Source organism: Muntiacus reevesi, chromosome 14, assembly GCF_963930625.1.
Source record: "Muntiacus reevesi chromosome 14, mMunRee1.1, whole genome shotgun sequence".
Classification (NCBI taxonomy): Eukaryota; Metazoa; Chordata; class Mammalia; order Artiodactyla; family Cervidae; genus Muntiacus; species Muntiacus reevesi.
In genome coordinates this window covers 49,402,832-49,424,823 of record NC_089262.1, presented here as the reverse complement: position 1 = coordinate 49,424,823, position 21,992 = coordinate 49,402,832, and the positions used below count along the sequence as shown (strand labels likewise).

The following is a 21,992-nucleotide window of genomic DNA, read 5'->3' as shown; positions in this document are numbered from 1 at the left end:
TTCTGATTTTTATTCCAATGTGACTCCTAAAAAATGTGACTCATGCTGCCATAAGAAATACACACACACACACACACACACACACTTGTTATGTGGAAGCTACACAGAAATTCAGACTTTTAGTATACATAGATAATTTTTATACCATATAATTTATAATATACAAATAAGATTTAGAATATCCATTTTAGAATTCAAATGACTTTCTGGAACTTTTCCATTTTTTGGCCGTGTATTTTTGGAGTGTTCTCCTTCTTTCCTCCTCCACTAACTGTTCTGTGTCCCAGTTAACATGTGACTTTGGCTTTCTCATTTCTCCAACAGTATTTAATTGAGGTTAACTTTATTTCTTTAAATTGTATATTTCCATACATATTTTTAGAGAGTCAAGCTAAATTTTATAAATATAAAAGAATATCTGCAAGTTATATGAGTGAAAATGTTCATCTACTCAATCATATATCAGTTATGTACAAAGCAAAAATAAACATTCATGTGCACATGCATTCAACCATTAGCAAGTATCTATTTTTTCTACACAATGACATATGAACTGGACGTGGGAGGCTTACTGGTACTAACACAGTCACTTCTTTCATAACATTTAGACTTCATGTGGGCACACTAAAAAGAAAACAGACAATTACAGTCCCATTTTTTAATATAATGCACACATATGACTGAGGACATGCAGAAGTTACGGAGGATAAGAGGGGAGCACATTAGCACAGGCTTAGGAGGAACTGACACCCAAGCTGAGACCTAAAGGGAATGGTATTAGGTAGAGAGAATAGCTAAGTCGATTGACAAGGGAAAGTGGGATGTATGCATTCAGAGAACTAAAACTGTTCAGCATGGCTAGACCAATAAGCCATGTTTTAGGCATGGCTGGTAATCATTACCATTACCTTTTCATGTAACCAATGTGAGGATTGGGAATATTCTCCAGGAGTGCTGAGCACCCCTTGGTATAGGCACCAAGAAAGCAAATAGTTCAACTGACTCAAGATTGAAAAGTGGGGATGTACAGTAAGAGAAACCAAGAAAGGGATTTGAGGATTTTGCAAGATAGTAAAAAAAAAATGGTTAATTGTGGCACTTAAGCTGAGTATGGAACTTAATGAATGTAAGAAGGTACAGATATTAGGGACTGGTTCAAGATGGCAGAGTAGAAGAACATGCACTCATCTCCTCCTGTGAGAGCACCAAAATCACAGCTAGCTGTTGAACAACCATCATCAGGAGGATGCTGGAACCCACCAAAGAAGGATACCCCACATCCAAAGACAAAGGAGAAGCCACAATATTATGGTAGGAGGAGTGCAATCACAATAAAATCAAAGTCCATACCTGCTGGGTGGGCAACCCACAAACTGGAGAACAATAAAACCAAGAAATTGTCTCACTGTTGGGAAAGGTTCTGAGCCCCACATCAGGCTTTCCAGCCTGGAGATCTGGCAAAGGGACTAGGAATCCCCAGGAAATCTGGCTTTGAAGGCCAGCAGGATTTTATTACAGGACTTCCATAAGACTAGGGGAAATAGAGATTCCACTCGTGGAGGGCACAAACAAAATCTTTGATGCACCAGGACCCAGGAGAAAGGAGCAGTGACCCCACAGGAGACTGAGCCAGACCTACCTGCTAGTGTTGGAGGGTCTCCTGTGAAGGTATGGGTCAGCAGTCACTCACCTCGGGGATAGGGGCATGGCAGCAGCAGTCCTGGGAAGTGCAGTTGGCGTGAGGTCTCTTGGAGATTGCCATTAACCCCCCCATAGAGCCTGTAGATTCCAGGACTGAGTCACCTCAGGCCAAACAGGTAACAGGGAGGGAGCACAACCCCACCCTTCAACAGACAATTGTATTAAAATTTTACTGAGCCCTGCCCACCAGAACAAGACCCAGTTTTTCCCACCGCTAGTCCCTCCCATCAAGAAGCTTACACAAGCCTCCCATCCTCATCCACCAGAGGGTCAACACAGAATAAGCAGGATGAATTACATACAGTCTTGCGTGCCAGAATGAAAACCACATCACAGAAAGTTAATCAAAATGAAAAGGCAAAGGATGATGTCCCAGATGAAGGGACAAGATAAAACCCCAGAAAGATCACCAAATGAAGTAGAGATAGGCAGCCTTCCAGGAAAAGAATTCAGGATAAGGATGGTGAAGATGATTGAAGATCTTGGAAAAATAATGAAGATGCAAGAAATGTTTACCAAAGATCTAGAGGAACTAAAGAACAAACAAACAGAGATGAACAATACACCAGAAGAAATCAATAGCAGAGTAACTAAGGCAGAAGAATGAATACATGACCTGAAAAACAGAATGTTGGAAATCACTGCTGCAAAACAGTATATATATAAAAATAAGAATGAAAAAAAAAATGAACCCAGCCTAAGAGACCTCTGGACAGTGTTAAACACACCACCATTTGCATTATAGGGTTCCCAGAAGGAGAAGAGAGAGAGAAAGGACCTGAGAAAATATTTGAAGAAATAATAGCTAAAAACTTGCCTAGCGTAAGAAACAGTCAACCAAGTCCAGGAAGCATAGAGGATCCCAGGCAAGACAAACCCAAGGAGGAATACACCAAGACACATAGTAATCAAACTGACAAAAAATTAAAGACAAAGATTAAATATTAAAAGCAACAAGGGAAAAATGACAAATAATGTACAAGGGAACTCCCAGAAGGTTATCAGCCAATTTCTGAACAGAAACTCTATAAGCCAGAAGGGAATGTCATAATATATTTAAAGTGATGAAAGGGACGAACCTATAACCAAGACTACTCTACCCAGCAAGACTCTTCTTCAAATTTGATGGAGAAATCAAAAGCTTTATAGATAAACAAAAGTTAAGAGAATTTTGCACCACCAAACTAGCTTTACAAGAAATACTAAAGGAACTTCTCTAGGCAGGAAACACAAAAGAAGGAAAAGACCTGCACATAAAAACCCCAAAACAATTCAGAAAAAGGTAATAGGATCATACATATCAATAATTACCTTAACAGTAAATGGATTAAATGCACCAACCAAAAGACATAGACTGGCTGGGTAAATGAAAACATGTGCATGTGTGCAATTTCATATACCACATCACTCTACTTAACCCCCCAAATTTTATGTAATTATTTTATATTGTTAGAGCTTCCCAGGTGGTGCTCTTGGTAAAAAAACATACCTACCAACACAGATGACATTATATATGTGGGTTCAATCCCTGGGTCAGGAAGATCCCCTGGAGGAGGGCATGATGACTCATCCCAGTATTCTTGCCTGGAGAATCCCATGGACTGAGGAGCGTGGCAGGCTGCAGTCCATGGAGTTACAAAGAGATGGACACAGCTGAAGTGACTTAGTCTGCATACATTTTATATTGTTAGGTTAATCATGTTTCCATTATGGCTTGCAATTATAATTATCTTTTATTTTTTGTCTGGCTATTGATTGTGAGAACTGATAAACAACTTTTACTATTGTGATTATTCTTTTTAATACCATTGTGTCATGACTAGTTAACAGAACATGATAGAATTCTATATCACTACAACTACCATTTAATAGAAAAACCTATGCTCACTTTTCATTATCCAGATGCACATTAGAATTTTCTGAAAAATACAAATGCCCAGGTATTGTTTTCTTTCTCTAAAATTCCAGATATGATTCTAATGAGCAGCCATGTTTAAAAACTACTAGACTATGATTATCTTTTACTTTAATTTAGTTTGGTTTACTTTTTCTCTTTCATATTCTGTGTTCCCATTTCATTTAGTTTATGTTTTCCAATTTCTCTGTCTCTTTTATTTGTTATTATTTCTCAAGCCTTTATCAAGTATAGTAGAAAAGTTCTTGTATACATATACATATATATGTAGTATGTATAATATATCTATTTTAGAAAACTTATGAATTTTTGCTTAGGAAAAAAAGTTATGACATTTTGTTCCTCTTGTTTGACTATGTATGAATAGGATGCTAGATTTCTAATTTATATTCACTCAAAACTTTGATTTAATTCCACTTATTCTGGCATCTGTCATTACTGCTAAAAGTCTAAAAAACATTATTTTTGTGATTTTCAAAAAAATTGAATGAGTCTTGAAACTTCTAATACTTCAGTTCTGAGAATATAAAGAAATACTATGTTGCTAAAAAAAAAAGAGTAATTAACAGATGATACAGTATTATTAACTAAAGTACAGATTTTGTTGAAATTCCACACCCAAAAAAAGAAAGTGGAAATAGAAAGGGTTTGAGATCTCTATAAGGCTCTATGATGTCAAAGAGGTGAAATTAGAATAACTGAACAAGATGAAAATTTAGGAGATTATTTGTATTGAAAGATAGTATGCATGAGCCTTCAGATTTATGTTTTGAAGATCATTTAATGTGTCTTCAGGATGTCAAGGGGTTTCCAGGGAGGAGATTGGCTGCAGTGGAAAAGGAGTAAAAGAATTGACAGATTTGGACATGAGTTGACTCTTCCATATCAACGCTCAAGTCACATGTAGGAGAGAAGAAGGATTCAAGATTTCAAAGTGTTAGAAAGGTGGAAGACTTTCAATAAATGGTACCTAGTGATCAGGGAGACTGGCAGAAGTCAGTGATAAAATAGAGTTGATTGTCCCAGATGTCAAAGGAGAGGTTTTGCAAGATGGTGGAGGAGTAATGATCAGTAAGTTAATGCGAGTAATAAAGAGAGCAGCAAGTCCATCTCAGGAAGAGGCTCGGGGCTCTGAGAACAAGAGCAGCCTCCCCTCAAGTTCACCGCAAGAGAATGGTGTCCTCAGCAAGGGGCCATGTGTGAAAGGAGGTAGGATGGGGGTGACTCTTCAGAGAGGAGATGAGGATGAATGAGCTTGTTTACCACAATTAAAAAACAGGGTACCAGAAGACCTATCTAAGAAATCTGAAATAAGAGTGGGGTTTTGGACAGAAAAGAGAAATCATAGAGCAATAGGGAGATAAGGAACAGAGGAGGAATCATCTGTCTCAGGTAGTTCTCTAAATTATAGATGAATTCCAAAACATTTTCAAAAATTGGTAGAACTGTTTTCTGACAGACGGATTCAGGGAGGCAGAAGTGCAGCCTAATAAGTGAGTCTTTTATTAAGGCCATGGGGGTTATTCTAGTCCAAATAAGTGGGTCCTTGTGAAGTAATTAGCCTCCAACTAATAAAAAAAATTAACAAAAAAATAAAATAAAATAAAAAATAAGTGGATCCACAATTGTAGCCTTTGGTGCCTAGTAATACTTTTCATCATCTACTGGAAACAGCAGCAACTTCTGGTGTTTGGGAAATTTTGCATCTACTTCAATTTTGCATCTGCTTTTGCATCTACTTCAATTTTGCATCTACTTTTGCATCTACGTTCAAGCTGAGTCCTAGTTCAACTGTGTCCTAGATTTATTACAGGCTGTGGAATATGGGGAGTGATCTAATGTTTTTAAATGTGTATTATGTTTTCAGTCAGAATATTACTTTATTTTCAACAATTGTTTTTTAATATTTAACTCACTATTTTGCTAGATTTAATAACTTAGGTGTTATAATTAGCATTTGTGTTTTTATTTTGAGAATTTCCTTCCTTAGAAATGACCATTGTCTTAAATAGTTCAACTTCCTTAAATATTCTTAAATACTATTTCTGCAATTCAAACATTATTCTAGCTCATCATACTGCCAGTTTTAGCAGAAAAACCTAGAAAAGAATGAATATTATGTGGACAAATTCTATTTGCAGAAAACTAAATGAGGCTATTAATGTGACTTCACTGAAAGAACACAAAGGCATGTGCATATGTTTTTCTTTTAACTTGAGTGTAATGTGTTAGTCGCAGATTTTATCTGATAGAAAACTGTATTCATGTTGATTTTAATGCAAAGCTATTGGATAGAGTTACATGGTTAAATTCTGGGACTAAAAACCTTTATATAATGCCTCTGCAAACACAATTTTTTATTCTAGTCTCTTCTATGACTTAGTTAAGGGTCATTTTTGTTTGCTTGAATCCTCACCATCTGAAATAGTATCTGTGACTAGAATTTAGCAGCTGTAGAGTATATCGTATTTACAAAATGTCTTAGCAAATGGCATTAATTCTGCTCCACAGAGAGACACACAGAGAGGGCTTCATTTGACTTAAAAGAAATTTAAAGGTTGATTGAATTTCAGATTGTTGTTGGTTTTTTACAACAAATAAAGACTAGATAGAATCTTTACCTTCTTACTTTGCTTTCTAATTTCTTGTATGTTCTGTTCCGTGTCCACTGGAAAAACTGAAGTGAGGGCTAATGATTTTAGGCTTAATTGTTTCCATAAAACTGCTCTATAAGTAAAAGATACTCTTTTCAGTGGCAAAACAGTGAACACATAGTAAGAAAATTCCCGTTCATGGACCATTGTCTAAGCATTAAGAAAATTCCCGTTCATGGACCATTGTCTAATCATTATGGTAACTATAGGGTAACATGGAAAACCTTAGGAACTTTTGGGAAGAAAAGCGAAATACATAAGTACAACTCCATGTTTCAATTACAAACTGCAAAATATATGCCTGCATGTGTCTAAGAACTAGAAATCAATATGAAAATAATTAGGGTTTTTTGGAATAACCAGATAGTGGGATTTTTTCCTTTCATGTTAACTTCTATTGTATTAATGAAATGTGTTTATCCAATCAGTAAAATTACATTAAAATTGTATTCATGGTTTTTCTGCAGTTTCATTCATCCAAGCACCTGTAGAGCTTTAGTATATGATAGACAATGTTTTATGTACTTGGAGTATATTTATGAATAGATAAAAATAAAATCCATGGTATTTTGTTTCTCACATGTAACTTGACAGGAATCCTTGGCAAATATGAGGGAAAGAATACTTGGAGTTTTAGAGTTCTCCTGATTATTTTGTGTAACCAGGCTCTGTTGACAGCAGACTTCACAAAAAAGACCACCAACAGAACATATTGATTAAGCCAAACTAAGTATTATTCTCACTGAAATAAAGAACATTGCCTTTAAACTTAGTAATATTTTAGAAGGGAGAAGTAAATAAAATATATTTATAGGGTTTTATATCCTCGTCTTGTTAGGTGGACAATGGTTGGAACTGTAAAGAATTTAAGGACCTAGAAACTTTAGATTAATGAAGTTTTAAAGTGAAGTGAGGGTCAGAAAGAATTTCAATGAGCAAACTATTAATCTTGATAAGTAAACTCTTGTCTTACCTTCCAAGAGCAAGCATTCCATGGAGCTAGGACCTAGGTCATTTTTGCTTGTTCCTTGGTTAATTTGGCACTAAAGCAGGCACTTAAGCTTTGACTCCAAATTGTTCAGCACTGGAATAGGAAAGAGTTTTGGGTTTAGTGCTTACCACTTCTTTTGTGAGTGAGCCTGTGTGCTATGGTCTGAATATTTATGTATCCCCAAATTTATAGGTTGAAATCCTAACCCCCAAGGGAATAGTATGAGGAAGAGGAGGGGCTTTGGGAGTTCATTGGTCATGAGGGAGGAAGACTTAGGAACAGAATTAGTGCCCCTGGAAATACTCTCTGGCTTTCATCATGTAATGGCACAGTGAGAAGGTCATTTATGAAACAGGGAGTGGGCATTAATCAAACACTAAATCTGCCAGCCCTTGACCTTGGGCTTTCCAGACTCGTGAGAGAACTGTGAGAGATGAATTTCTATTGTGTATAAGCCACCTAGTTTAAGGTATTTTGTTACAGCAGCCTGAATGGACTAAGATACTAGGCTTGATGCTCATTCAACCAGACATCGCAAAAAGAGGGTGCTCTGTACCTTCTTTTAAAATCTATATCCTTGTCACCCTCTTGTTTGAGAGTATAACCCTAGGGATAGTCAAGGGATAAAAGCTCAAGGAAGGTAAGATCCTAGAGTGGAAAACTGATTTGGCTAGTTGGCATCCTTTGTTTTGAAGGGATTTCAGGATGGTAGGAGAGAGAGCCCAGCCTTCCACCAGGAGAGCTAAAGGGGACAGGTATCTTTTTTGCATAACTCTCTGCAGCAGTTAGACCTCAGGGTGGTCACTCTGATGGTCCCAGCGAGGACTTTGAAGCTTGAAAGGATGGCTCAGACCCACCATCATATGTGTCGCCACTAGAAGTTAGCCCCATGGGGGTGGTGGCTGCTGACACTGTGACCAGGGCTGGTGTGCACCCAGCTGGATGAACAGCCACATCCTAAGCAGACTGACTATGTAGTTTCCTCCTGGATGCTCCTCGTTTCCACTGGATCCAGCTCACCTGGTTCTTATGTCCTTTTGATGAATTATTTTGATGAATTCCTTTTCCTGCCTAAGTACATCAGTGTTGATATCTGTTGTTTGCTCTCCACACCCCTGACAGGTTCACAGCCCTTAATAAATTTATTATAAAGCCTTACTGCTCTTGAAGTCAAAGTACAGAAGGTGCTCTGACTTTTCCAGAACTTTAATTGTAAAATCAGTAGTAAAAGTTAGTAGGGAGGAACCAAAGGGAAAAATTGACTTTTCATTCCAGTGCATTCCTTTTACATAAAAGGGTAACAAAGAGAAGGGTGGTAGAGAGAAGAGTCCCTCAAGATGTCCCTGGCAAAGTTTATGAAACTCTCAATAAGGACACAAGGACAAGGCTTCATTGTAATTATTCCCTTTTGACTGTTCAAGCTGGTAGGCTTAAAATGGACTCCAAATGAGAGTGGTTCGCACTGCAATTAATTAAGTGCATGAAATTACAAACTGCATGTCTTTCCTCTCTGGAGAATATTCTTCCTCTGTAAGTACTAATTTATTTTAATTCCTCTCTCTCTCTCTTTTTCTGTGTCTCTGTCTCTCCTTTGAAAAAGAAGTTCTCCCTGAAGGAAAATGAACTTTGATTGTTGTTAGTCCACTGAGAAAGCTTCCATTTGAATATGAGAATATACTTCTCTCTAATCCTTCCTTACATCTAGTGCTAAATTTATCAGAGTTGTTCCTGATATATTTTCTGAAAACAAAGGTAATGAAAAAAGATGAGAAACTGTCAAACTCTTTTTACAAGTGTCCTTGTCTTTTAGAAGTCATTTATCTTTGTTGTCGCGCGCGTGTGTGTATGTGTCTGTGCATATGCACATATGTGCATGTGTGTGATTTTTCAGAAGTACTTCAGAGAGAGATTATTCACAAAATCTTACCGCCAGTTGGCAGGGTTAATTCCTGGCAGAGGATACACAGGCCTGTTATCTCAATGGTCTCAGAAAACCTTGAACATTCTTTCCTTCTTGGTTCCCTCTCTACCTTATTATACTATCTTAATTATATTCACAGCTTTTAAACCTCAATTATAACTCTGCACTTCAGAATTTGTATTGTTCTGCCACTTTCCCTCCTAGATTAACATTTATTTTCAGGATGTCTGCTCTAGTCAAATGGAAAGGATCTAATAAGGCCATTCTTCTTGAGATGGGAGTCATTTTAATTAACTTAACGGCTTGTTTCAATGTTAATGGTGGAACTGTGAGAAGAAATGGATGGGTATTTGAATTTTCCAAATTCTTCAGATTATTAAATGCATATCCAGTACTATTTCTTATAATTAAGAAACATCTGGTTGCTTAACAAAAAATTCAATTGGAATAGTTTTTAAAACATCTGGCCTCTGTATTCTTCCTTTGAGATCATTGAACTCCTCTGATATCTGCCTGAAGTGACTCCCCTCTTTCTAAAGAAGGCCCTGTTGATGTCTACATTTATCTAAAATATTCAGACATGAGCTGAAGATTATTTTTCTAAAGTAACCCTTTCCTGGGATGAAAGGGACCTGGGTGATGAGGGTTCCTGGGCATTTGAGATCCTGAGAAAACTCCAGGATGACTCTCCATAAAGATTCTACCCCTGCCCTGGCCCAACCTGGAGCCTAATTTACCAATCAGGAAGCTACATCTTCATTGCGAGATGGTCTTGACCTTGGCCTAAAAGAGTTAAAGCACCTTTAACATATATGAAAGATCTCTCCTAGGAATATCTTAAACACCTAGGAATATCTTAAACATCTTAAAATATTTGATATCTTAAATATCAAATCTGCCTTAACAGTAGTCACCTAAAGTCAGTTAGATTTCATTGTTAAAAATTACCACCACTAACTAAAACCCCTGCCCATTCAAAATACTGTGTTGTCACATAACAACAAGATGTATTATTAAACTGCCACATTATTGTTGCTTTAATGATTTGAGAACTATTATTTTTAGAAAAAAGACCTTATTCAGCCCCATATTAGGGTCTATTAATTGACAAGAAAAACAAAATTGGATGACACTTGCAAAAACATAGAATTGGTACCACTTCTCATATTTAAAGGACATTTTATCCTGGAAAATGACTACTTCGATTAACCTCACATCACAAGAATAAAATAAAGTTATCTTTGGATGATTTCTAATTTGCATTGCAATTATCTCCATGGCAGTATTTTGTAAGCATAAGCAAACAAAAGATTGCTTGAGTGATATAGGCCTATGCTCCTGAGAGAGAAATATATCATCTACACAATTAAAAATATGGGTCTTAGTAAACACCTCTGAAAAGGAATTATAAGGATGTACAATTTTTCACCTTTTAGAGTTTTTCTTTCTAGTAATGCTCCAGAAGAAGACAATTCTAATATACTTTCCTTGGAGAGATCATGGGACAATGATGTCATTTGAAGCATATGGGAATAAAAATCATGTTTTGTCCTAGAGCTGAGACACTTTCTTTTATTTATCTATTATTTTTTTATCTCTACTATTGGCTCTCATGGTCTTTCTAAAATGATTTTATGTCATTAAATAGTAATGACCTGGAGATTCAGTGGTGAGGTGGGTGTAATGAATGAGATCCTCAAAGACTCTCTGAGTCAACAGGGCTATACATGTACATCTGCAGAAGAGGAGATGTACCAAGTTTGGGGGGCTTGGAACAGGTAAATTGCACTTCTGCTTAGAAAATGAGGTAAGATGCAGGAAAACAAATTCCTGACCAGAGTTGGCACATTAGGACCTACAGGCCAAACCCTGCCTGCCACCTGTTTCATAGACAAAGTTTTCTTGGAGCACACACTGCAGAGTGAAGTAGTTGAGAAGGAGATGACCTGGCCTGCTGAGACTAAAATATTTACTCTATGACCCTTTAGAGAAAATGTTTGCTGACCATTGATTTAAACAGTAAACAGTTACTAAGTGGACAGCTTATCAAGAGGTTGAGGCTTTTCAAGAATTAGGAGACCATAATCATCTGTTTCCTGTTGCAGAGAGAACAACATAAATGACACTGCTACAGAGCTTACACACCCATCCTCTCATTCACTAGTGTGGTCGAGTACCATCTCTGGGACAAGGGTGATGCCTGTCATTCAAGGGCTTAAAGTGGCATAGTTCTTTCTCCCATGGGATAAGATAGTGTACAGTGTCTTCAGATCGTGTAGACAAATATCTCTGCACTTATAGATCTTATATTTTAGTGTGTAAGTGATAGGGAAATGGATGTGACATATCTCGAGAGGTTGGAATTTCTTTTAATCTTTCTTTAATGTAAATATAGTTGATTTACAATATTGTGTTAGTTTCTGCTGTGCAGCAAGGTGATTTGGTTATGCAAATATATGTTTTTTATATTCTTTTCCATCATGGTTTATCACAGGATATTGAAATCAGTTCTCTGTTCTATATAGTAAGACCTTGTTGTTTATCCATGCTCTGTATAGCAGATTCCATCTGCTAAGCCAACCTCCCACTCCATCCCTCCCTCAACCCTGTTCCTCTTGGCAATCATAAGTCTGTTCACCATGTCAGTGAGTCTGTTTTGTTTCATAGATATGTTCATTTGTGTTATATTTTAGATTCCACATATAAGTGATATCATATGATATTGATCTTTGACTGACTTAGTTCACTTAGTATGGTAGTATCTAATTACATCCATGTTGATGCAAATGACATTATTCATTCTTTTTAATGGCTGAATAGTATTTCATTAAATATATGTACCATATCTTCTTTATCCATTCATCTATCAATGGGCATTTGAGTTATTTCCTTGTCCTGGCTACTATAAATACTGCTGCTGTGAACATAGGAGATATTTTAGATAGAGTGACTAGTCAAGATCTCACTGAGACGGGGACTTTGGATGAAGGTTTGGAGGTGACAAAAATAATTATCCACTACAAATATATTAATAATTATAGCAGTGTATTGAGAAATGTCCATTATATTTTGTATTCTTTATTTAAGAGGGAAGCACAAAATATACTTTAAAAAGAATCTTATTAAAATGGAAAAAAAAAACAATGCTTGGAACAAGTCACCCCTCGCTAAATAGGACTGTATTTCTCACCTGAGCAGAAGGAAGAAGATACTACATTTTAAATAAAGGCCCACCTTAAATTAGAGGAAAAGTCCGTCTAACTATTAATATAAAGTATATGAATGGAAAGATTAGAATGAAAAGCCAAATAGAAAAATTTAAGGACTCTGATTTCAAAATAGAAGTTTCTAAATTTGAGAGAGACTTATCTTTCTGATTCTAAGGTTAAATTAGGATAAAGAATCAGTACATTGGAAACCATCCTGTTTCTAAATTCTGTTATTTTCCTGCTTTTGGTATGAATTGATGACATTGTGTTCTAGTAAAAATTCCCTTCTCTAGGCTGCTAGGAGAGCAGAGTACGGTGTGTGAGTGGTATGGGTATGGGTGAGTACATAAAAGTGGAATTGGACATGTATGAAGAAAGAGTGGTTATTCACTCTTATTTCAAGATTGAAAAGCATTTTAGTTAAAATCTTCAAGTCCATGAAATGAAGTCTTGGGAACTTAGAATGTTATTGGGAAAAGGGGAATTTAATCTGGCTCTCAAAATTCTGAGATTTTTGGCCAAGATGGAGAATGAAAGCATAATTGGGCCAGGAATGGAATGTAGCAAGAGCTTCGATTGCCCACATGTTAATAAACAAAGAGAGAGAGGAAATGCAGTATGACCTTTCAGAGCCAAGCCTCTCTTTGGTCTTCAATGCTTTTTTCCCTCTTAGGAAACGTGACTCGAATTGTGCCTGTTTGCCTAAGACCTCGGCTTCTCCAGGTCTCCAGAGGCCAGTGATATGCAGGGTACCCTTTCTGCTTTCCAGCCTAGCCTCTACAGAGCAGGTGCAGATTTGAAGGGAGAGGGCAGCTGAGGCCTAGGTCTGAAGCTACTTCAGTAATGGTGTCGTTTTTAAGAGAAAAAATATTGCTAGTGTGCTATAAGTCAGGTCCAAAGTAGGTATTGAACATGAGAAAAGAAGTGACAAATTAAAAATCTGAGTTGGAATATATCACAAATATCACAGATACTAAAAGTCATAATGTATCCAACATAATTCTATGGACTTTTTCCATACACTTTTGGCTGTGTATTATTTTATTGTCTCTATTTTTTAAAAATTTTATTGTAGAGTAATTACAAATTATATTCCAATAGTAAATTTTTTAAATTAAATAAATTAAAAAAAAATTATATCTCTACATGGTTGAGGTACAGCCCAGGCCACAACAAAACTCAGGCCCTGGACTGATAGGCTCCAGGAGCTAGAGTCTTTGTAGAAGAGTGGAGGGGGAGGCAACAGCTTGTCTCCAAGCGGTAGGGGACCCAGAACTGTCTTGTGGACTGAAAACTGTTGCTTAAGTTAACACAATACTTGCTTGGGCCCACCCCAAACTCATTTTCTCCTATTTTAAGTCTTGAGCAAGGACATCAAGCCAGTCAACCCTCAGGGAAATCAACCCTGAATATTCATTGAAAGAACTGCTACTATAGCTGAAGCTCTAATACTTTGGCCACCCGATGTGAAGAGCTGACTCAATAAAAAATACCCTGATGTTTTGAAAGATTGAGGGCAGGAGGAGAATGGGCAATGAAGGATGAGATGGATGGATGGCATTACTGCCTCTATGGACATGAGTTTGAGCAAACTCTGGGAGATAGTGAAGAACAGGAAAGCCTGGCATGCTGCAGTCGATGGGGTCCCAAAGAATCAGACACGACTTAGTGACTAAACAACAATAAGTCAATGTTCTATTGATGTGATGACCATCTGCTTTATTATTCAGTTTCCTGTCACCCAAGACCTAGAGCACTCACCAAGATTTAGGACTCTTGCTTCTGTACCACTGTTCAATTCAAACTTGAATCCATGACCTTTCTATCTTTGTTTGTGGGGCCTAAAAATGCAAGAGGTCTTTGAGGTGAACTCTTTTGTTCTTTCTGAAAAAGTATCAAATACCTTTTGTCAGTGAGGAAGTGAAGCACAAACCTCCTCTGATTGCAACATGAAAGGACTTAGAGAACAGAATACAAAGACATCCAATTACTCCTTTTAATGAGCAGCAGCAGCCCCACAAAGAAAACATGTGGATCCCATTTGGTGGTACATCTTCCAGGGAGAAGGGGGTCTGAATGAAGGGAACTTTGGGCAGGTGGGAGGGATTGTTATAAGGAAGGAGAGGTTCTGTATAATGGAAGACCTTCCCCTATGGGAGGATAAAAAGGATGGCAGCAGTAGGAAGAGGAACAGCTTGAGAAACAGCCCAGCACCCACCTGCTACAGAGAGGCAGTCTTCACAGGTGGCTCATGTCATGATTAAAATGAGTGGGAGAGAATATTAAGCAAGACAACCCCCTCAACCATTGTGGGTGGAATTCTCAGGCATGGCCAAAAAGGAACTGAGGAATCCCTGCAGTATCTTGAAAGCTGAAAGCCTGAGCAGAGGCAGGCCAATTTCTGTGATATTCCTAGGGGATTTCCTTCCTATTTTGAGCAGAGGAATGAACTTGGATGGGGCAGCATGTTCCTGTGAGTTGGCAGGCACCCACTGAACAGAATAACTGATTTGCTGCTCCGGCTGCACATGCCAGTGGAATTGCCAAGCAAACATTGCCTGGGGGAAATACCTGCTAAAACTGAAATGATCACTAGCTAGATGGATTGGACACTTACTCCTGTCGACTATTATTATACATAATGTTTTAATTTTTGTTAATGTTATGGGCATGTGATAAAAATTCAAACAAGAAGGTAGAGTATCATTTTCTGACTCTAGATTCTCTATTTTTCAGTCCCTTCCCTGAGGCACAACTATCCCAGAGTTTCTGCATCTTCAAGCATGTATAGCTAACTTTCATTTATTAAATATGTCCATGAAGGTTTTAGAGTAGGCATATAAAAGACAATTTGATTGTAAAAATTGCAAACACTTTAATGTATTTTTATTCCTGTGTATTTGCTTTGTTTTAAAATTCATGCCAGTCTAGAGGGGAAAATCTGTAAATATTTCTGTTGGAATCTTAGAAATCAGTTATTTTTTTAAAAGACTTATTTACATAAGGCATGTTCACTGTGGAAAATTTGGAAAACAGAAAAGTATAAAAAATTTAAATAATTTTACCATACTTCTCAGAGAAAAGTACTACTAATCTTTTATATTCCTTTACATTTTATATGTATTTATATAATTTAAAGAGTCTTAATGTGGCCGAAAAATTGATGCTTTTGAACTGTGGTGTTGGAGAAGACTCTTGAGAGTCCCTTGGACTGCAAGGAGATCCAACCAGTCCATCCTGAAAGAGATAAGTCCTGGGTGTTCATTGGAAGGACTGATGCTGAAGCTGAAACTCCAGTACTTTGGCCACCTCATGCGAAGAGTTGACTCGTTGTAAAAGACCCTGATGCTGGGAGGGATTGGGGGCAGGAGGAGAAGGGGACGACAAAGGATGAGATGGCTGGATGGCATCACTGTCTCGATGGGCATGAGTCTGAGTAAACTCTGGGAGTTTGTGATGGACAGGGAGGCCTGGCGTGCTGCTATTAATGGGGTCACAAAGAGTCGGACACGACTGAGCGACTGAACTGAATGTAAATACATTTTATGTACATAAATTATACATGAATACACTATATGTATTTATATAATTTTAAAAGTTTTAGTTATTCAGTCATGTTCAATGCTTTGCAGCCCTATGGACTGTAGGGCACCAGGCTCCTCTGTCCATGGAATTCTCCAGGCAAGAATGCTTCCCTTTTCCAGGGGATCTTCCCAACCCAGAGGTTGATCCCAAGTCTCCTGCATTGTAGTCAGACTCTTTACCATCTCTGAGCCACCAGGGAAGCCCTGTATAGTAAATCCTCAGAATTATTCATTTTTAACTGAAAGCTTATGCCCTTTTGCTAACCTATCCCTATTCCCCCCCAACCTTGGTGAGCACCATTCTCTCTATTTTTATGACTTCAGCTTTTTTTGAAGACTTTGCTTATAGAAGATACCAAGTAGTATTTGTCTTTCCCTATCTAGCTTATTTCACTTAGCATAATGCTTTTCAGGTTCATCACATAATAGGATTTTCTTTTTTTAAGAAAAGCCTGAATAATATTCCACTGTATTTATACCACATTTTCTTCATCCATTTGCCCATCAATGGACATTTAGCTTGTTTCTATATGTAGGCTATTGTGGATAATGCTGCTGTGAACATGCAAGTCCTCGTATATCTTTGGGATAATGATTTAATTTCTTTTTGTATATACACCCACAGGTGGGATTTCTGGATCATATAGTAGTTCTAGTTTTAGTATGAGGAACTTTAATACTGTTTTCCACAGTGGCTGTACCAGTTTACATTCTCACCTGCAGTGTATAAGGATTCCCTCATCTTTACATCCTCATCAGCATTTACATCTTATATTTTTGATATTAGGCGTTTTAATAGGTGCAGGGTGATATCTCACACTTATGTTTCCATTTGCATATTTCACATCTTTCAGGGACCTGTTGGCCATTTGTATGTCTTCTTTGGAAAAAGGTCTATATTCTTCATCCATTTTGTATTTAGATTATTTATTCTTTTCCTATTGAGTTGTATGAGTTCCTTTTAATATTAGATATTAACCCTTTATCAGATATCTGGTTGGGAAATATCTTCTCCCATTCCATAGATTGTCTTTTCATTCTGTTTATGATTTCTTTTGCTATGTAGAGTTTTTTAGTTTGATGTAGTTCCAATATGTTTATTTTTATTTTGTTGCCTTTCTTTTTGCTGTCAAATCCAAAAAACGAATGTCAAGAGTTTACTTCTGAGAGTTTTATGGTTTCAGTTCTTATATTCAAGTCTTTTAATCCATTTTGAATTGATTTTTTGTTCATTGTGTAAAATAGGGGCCCAATTTAATTATTTTGCATGTGAATATGCAGTTTTTCCAGAACCAATTTTTGAAGAGACTCTTCTCCACATTGTGTACTTTTGGCAACTTTGTTAAAAATTGATTGCCCATATATGCATGGGTTTATTTCTGGACACTCTATTCTATTCCATTGATCTATATGTCTATTTTTATGCCAATACCACAGTATTTTTATTAGTATAGTTCTTTTACAAAGCTATGGCAATTCACTTAGTATTTTTATTTAACATTTTTAATGTATTGTTTGGAATAATAAAAAATTCTTCCAGATAATGAGTAGTGTGTAGGTTAATATCTTATTGCTTTAATGTCCTGTACCAGATTATTTCAAATTTTTTCACCATTACAAATACTTATGTACACAAAGTGTTTGGAAAATTTCTAATTTCCACTTTAGGAAAAATATCCTGTTTCAGATAATATATTCTGCTAGGTTTAATACAACTGTACATTATGAATTCCAGATGCCTGTTATATAATTTCTGATAGAAGATATTTAAACAAATATTTTTGTACATCCTTTATATTCTAGATATTGTCTTGTGTATCATCACATGCATAAGCTTACTTAATGCAGGTAATCACTAATCTTCATTATGGAAACTGAAAAGAAAAAGATTTGCAGCACATATATGTTATTCTTCTGAATCTCTCTGAAAAGTGATCTCTCACTAAGTACTGTAGTAAAATCTTGGAAGATAAGGAGCATACCTTTAGCGCCATTACATTTTGCAACTGGGTCTTTGGGAGTAAGAACGAATTCTTATTCTGTGTTCGTGCCACAGTCTGAACTAAAATATATTTAGATTTGCTATTTTTATTAATAACATCCACTTTCAACTTTTTAGTCTTTCCTGCTTTTCATCACTATCTTTGGGCCTGAATTGCCCTCCTGAACACATTATTTTATGCTGAATGCTAATCAGAAAACTGCCATAATATAGTTCAGTAATCCTGAATCAGAGTGTTGACTTCATAGACTAAAATAATTTGGAGGATGGCTTCCTTTTTACACATGTCCAGTTCTTCTCAAAGATATGGCCATAGTAATTCTTATTACACTGTTTCTTGCTTTTCCTTTCTCTCTTTAAGGTTATTAAAGCTTTCCAAGGAATTGAACATTTAGTGAAGTCCACATTTAGTATATCTGTTGAGTAATTATTCCTTTCACTAAACCTCGCTACATTTTTCCCTTATTCTGAAATATACAGTTTAAATTTTATGAAAGTTCATGCATGCTCAGTCATGTCCAACTCTTTGTGACCCCATGGACTCTAGCCCACAAAGCTCCTTTGTTCATGAAGTTTTCCAGACAAGAATACTGGAGTGAGTCACCATTTCCTGTCCTAGGGGGTCTTCCTGATCTATGTCTTTTGCGTCTCCTGCTTTCTTTACCATTGCATCACCTGTGTAGGTAAAGCAAATGGAAAATTATTGCTACCTTTTTAGTTATCATTTATACAGATGTGTTATGTATGTAATATTACAAATGTCCACAACGTTCCTTGTCATTTATAGTACTGTGAGCAATATAAATAATATGACAAGTACTGGACCAACTCAGTCATTGTAATATCTTGCCAAAAATAGATTGAGAACTGTGAAATTATGTTAGTAAATGCAAATTTCCAAGCTTACTGAAAAATATATTCTGCAAAATTAAGAGTTGCTTTTATGATCAAATAATGTTCAGTGTTATTTTCAGTTTTATCAAGTGGATGCTAATTAGGACTTTAGTTGGCTCCAGCAAAGTTATTCTTTACCTTGTGAAAAATATGAATTAAACTTAAGGTGATAATATAAATGCTTCATTTTTATGGTTTGAAAATTCTACTGAAAATGAATATTTAACAGATAAATACCTTTGATGCATTTCATTAGCAAAATATAATATACAGTTGAAGTTTTTCTCCTCTGTATAACTAGGACATGATTCCAAATCTCACGTTTATGATATAAATATTATCCATCTCTAGAAGAATTGGAAATATTTCTATATGAATGGCTAGAACAAATATTGCCTTATAAATGTATGCAACCAGAACTTATTTGGTGAATATTTAAAAAGCGATTTAGCAATGAAGGGGCTTCCCTCTTGGCTCAGCTGGTAAAGAATCAGCCTGCAATGCGGGAGACCTGGGTTCAATTCCTGGGTTAGGAAGATCCCCTGGAGAAGGGAATGCCTACCCACTCTAGTATTCTGGCCTGGAGAATTCCATGGACTGTATATGTATAGTCCATGGGGTCACAAAGAGTCGGACATGACTGAACAACTTTCACTTCACTTAGCAAAGAAGTGGCAAAACATGATTATGCCCCCTTTTCACCAAGGTGAGGATATGAGGAATGCTAGATGGTCATGAGTTCCTTTCTAAGAGGTTATATTTGTATCTTCATACCAAACTACCTCAAAATTTAGTGATTTAAAACAATAATATTTTATTATCTCTCAGATTTTCTTCAAGTTAGCAAATTGACCAAGGTAGAGTGGAAATGGCTGATCTCTGTTCTGCAATGTTTAAGGCCCCAGCTAATGACTCTAAAGGTTGGGGATTGGAATCATCTGAAAGGCTATTCACTCACATGACTGGTGATTGATGCAGGTGTAGACAAGAGACTTCAGTTTTTCTCCATATGTTCTCTCTCTCAGGGCTAGTCTGAGCTTCTTCACAGCATAGCAGATGGGATCCTAGAGCAAACATCCCAGAGAGAGATAGCCTATTAGAAGCAGAGTCCTTTCTATGACATAACCTTGGAATCTACAGAGCATAAATTAGATCATACATTATATTAAGATCATACATTATTAAGTTGAATCAGCCACAAACTTCATCTTGGATTCAAAGAGAGGGAACATAGACCCCACCTTTCTGTGAGGGAAATATCAGTCATTCCCTCACCCTGTAGATGATGTAAAATCTATAAATTTATCTTTATATAAAACAATCTGCTATGGGTGAGTGGAGGTAGGCTATCTAATGCCAGCTCAGGGTTTTATTGAGTGAGACATAAAAGTTTAGGGCCAAAAGCAATGAGGCAGTGTTGGGGGTGGAGGTATATGGATTTTATGGATTGTGGATTTAAAGGTCCAGAGAGAAAGGAAAGGTGAGGATTTGACAATCAGAGATGGTTTGAGGGAGGAACAGAGACGTTTAAAGAGGATATTTATAAAGTTTTCTTGTGTGGTGTGTGTGGTAAAACTGTCTTTCTACATTCTTATAATCCTTAGAGAAAATAAGGTCCCAATAAGTTGTAGAGTTGGATTTATTTTGGGAATGATACAACGAGCTGCTGAATATGACCTCTGTGTAGTTGTATTTAAAAAAAATGTAGTGGCCTGCAAAATCTAGGTTACATCTGTTTTCAGAAACAATTAACATGGATGTGGCTTTCATGGCCTGTTGTTTGGTGGTTCCCAAATGCCAGTACAAAGCCTGGTGCCAGTGAATGGGGAAGTTTTCACTGGAAGCCTCCAAAATCAGAAACTAGACAACATCATGAATCTTTCACAAAGTGAAATTTACTCAATTAAAGGAAATGACTTGAATTATGAGCTTATATCCATCCAACATTTTTGGTTTTTAAATTGTCTTTCTTCGATGAAATTATGGTGATACTAGATGATACTTATGTTTTAGATTTTTAACTGTCCCTATTGGAAAAACAAAAGGTTGTTGGCTACTATACTTTTGGAGAAGGAAATGGCAACCCACTCCAGTATTCTTGCCTGGAGAATCCCAATGGACAGAGGAGCCTGGTGGGCTATAGTAAGTGCATGCACACGTGCATATGTGCTCAGTCACTTCAGTCGTGTCTGACTGTTTGTGACCCTATGGACTGTAGCCTGCCAGGCTCCTCTGTCCATAGGATTCTCCAGGCAAGAATGCTGGAGTGTGTTGCCATTTCCTTCTCCAGGGGATCTTCCTGACCCAGGGATTGAACCCATGTCTCTTACATCTCCTGTATTTGCAGGCAGGTTCTTTAAGACCGGCACCAGGGCTATAGTCCGTAGGGTCACAAAGAGCTGGACATGACTGAAGTGACTTAGCCCACATGCATGTACTATACTTTAGTTCCTAATACCCTTAACCATTACTCTAAATTGCAAATGTGTTTGGGAGTATTTCAGACTTTTTACCTTTGACATATTTTATTGATATTAGAAGTAAAATTGTAGTGTACATTTATCTGAATACATAGAAAAATATTTTATTTACTTCTTACAATCCTAAGGATTATTCCTTGATTTTTCTTTTCTTCTGTCTCCTAACAGTAGCTATTGCTAAAGCTGTGGCTGTTCAATCGCTCAGTTGTGTCCGACTCTTTGTGACCCCATGGGCTGCAGCACGCGAGGTTTCCCTGTTTTTCACCATCTCCCAAAGCTTACTCAAACTCAGTGATGCTGAGGCTACACAAAAATATAAAGAGCACAATATTATATTTACTATCTTTTGCATGTAGGCTTGTAAGTTAATACTTGAAAAGAACTTAGAATCATGTCTGGCACAACTCAATAAATGTTACTGTTGATGATTTAAGAATGATTCTTTTGAGATTCTCTTCTGCCTTACCACTCAATTGACATCATTGCTTTAAGTGCATTATGGGCCATACATGATGTTACTTTATTCAGACCTAAGCTGAGTTAAAACTATTGTTTCATAAAAAGAACAGCTGGTACAATTTTTTCTTCCCTATTTAGTTTTAAATTACTCAGAAATGAAGCAAACACAAAAGAAATAAAAA

The 21,992-nt window shown here is 36.8% G+C and overlaps 1 protein-coding gene across 3 annotated transcripts in view; it reads left to right on the top strand.

Moving 5' to 3' along the window:
• The window catches only part of PDE4D (phosphodiesterase 4D), a 1,548,416-nt gene that overhangs the window by 507,078 nt on the left and 1,019,346 nt on the right, over positions 1-21,992 (top strand). The window lies entirely within an intron of this gene.